The sequence below is a fragment of the Monodelphis domestica genome, chromosome 7 (assembly GCF_027887165.1).
Source record: "Monodelphis domestica isolate mMonDom1 chromosome 7, mMonDom1.pri, whole genome shotgun sequence".
NCBI lineage: Eukaryota > Metazoa > Chordata > Mammalia > Didelphimorphia > Didelphidae > Monodelphis > Monodelphis domestica.
Genome location: NC_077233.1, coordinates 166,516,279 through 166,518,049, shown reverse-complemented (window position 1 = coordinate 166,518,049; position 1,771 = coordinate 166,516,279). Strand labels below are relative to the sequence as shown.

The 1,771-nt window shown below is 34.1% G+C and overlaps 1 pseudogene; it reads right to left on the bottom strand.

Moving 5' to 3' along the window:
• Window positions 1–454: 454 nt before the first annotated feature.
• On the bottom strand, window positions 455–547 carry LOC130455674 (U6 spliceosomal RNA; annotated as a pseudogene).
• Between the last annotated feature and the right edge of the window lie 1,224 nt (window positions 548–1,771).

Sequence of the window (1,771 nt, the reverse complement as noted above, 5' to 3'; positions counted from 1 at the left end):
TTATGGTAGAACATAGACAAGAGTTTCATAGAACAAGAGAGCGTAGAAGGTTTATGATACATATCGGTGGGTCAAGAGAAAATATCCACACTGACATAATCATGGGTCATTCAGAGTAACAAAGTAAACCTAGAGAATTTAAAAGACTTAAGATTTCTGAATAATGCAATAACCAAACATATGAATACAGCATGGATATGAAGTCTGTTGACTACTATCCGACAAAAGTAGAGAACTCAAGGTGAGGACTGAGATATACATTTTAGGACATGAGCAATGTGTGGATTTGTTTTAATTTTCTATGTTTATTTGTTATAAGGCATTTTTAAAAATTAACTAACAGGGAATAAAGTTGGGAAGGAATAAGGGGAACTAGTGAGAGAGATGGCAAAAAAATAAGGAAAGAGGAAAAAAGGTCATTGTATTATTTTTAATTAATTTTTTCAATAAACCAAAAAATATGGAACACCTCATGAATTTGTATGTCATCCTTGCACAGGGGTAATGCTTATGTCTGGAGCATTCCTACAAGTACCATTGTAGGGGTTTTGTTTTCTAATGCAAAGTTCAGTAGGAGAGGCAGACAAGCAGGATATCTTTGAAACAAAATGTTGAATGCCATGGGCAAACTGAAAGACAAGAACTCTGATCCATGCAATGAATAATCATGATTCCAACGAATCCATAATATAGCATGCTATCCATCTCTTGACAGAAAGGTGATAGACACAGGGTGCAGAATGAGACCTATATCTTTGAATGTGGTCAATATGGGAATTAGCTTTGCCGAATTATATATATTTCTTAGAAGCATTGTTTCCCTCTTTTTTCTCGATGGGGTCAAGAGAGTAGGCTGAGGTGAGAGGGAGATAAATTTTTGTTCATTCTTCATTTTTTTAACTCCTAAAAGAAAAACATGTTTAATTTTATATACTCTTTTTTAAATGCAAGCTGAATATTTTAGTGACTCTTGGATTTATACACAAGCCTCTTTTATTGTTCTGCTTCTGTGAAAATATTCTTAATGGTTGATAGTTTTCATTCAGAACAGCCAAAAAGGGAAATTTTATTTTTTAAAAGCCCAAGTGTACATAGATGGAAAAAGGCTACATGAGGATATGGGATGCTCCTTCATCAATGAAACTCCCAATTCAGAAACCATATTATTTCTATGAAAAACATTTCCTGGAAAGAATAATATTAAGAACTATTCATGAACAGCTCTCCTTATATATCAATTCATGGTATGTTATTAAAAAAGCTTCCTGTTTCTCAAGCTAATAAAGATACTTCTGTTTTTTTTTTGTTGTTTTTTTTTTTGAGCTTTCTGTGAGTAGGCTAGGCCAACAGATGTTCTGTTATTAAAGAGATACATGCCCTCCTGTTTTCCATGAACTCCTCTGGACCGTCTCCAATTTCACCTCTTTCCTACTAGACTCAAGAGACTAAATATGGGGATCACATTTTCTGAAAAGTGCCCTTGGAGAGGGTCTTTCTTATCTATGAGAAAAGATTTGTTTCCTCTAAAATACTAATATTTTCTTATCTTCAAGAACCAATTCAGGACTCATTCCTACTCCACCAATCCCTGCTCCTCAAAAAAAGGAATCTAAGAAAAAGAATGTTCAGCTTGCTAGGTCCAAAACAAGCATCCTCACTATGGAGATACAGAAACAGAAAACAATTTTATGGAACATTTCTCATTCTAAAAGACGTCTTTGTTCCCATTTCAAGATGGATTTCATCTATCCTTGCTTCCATAGGTAAAATG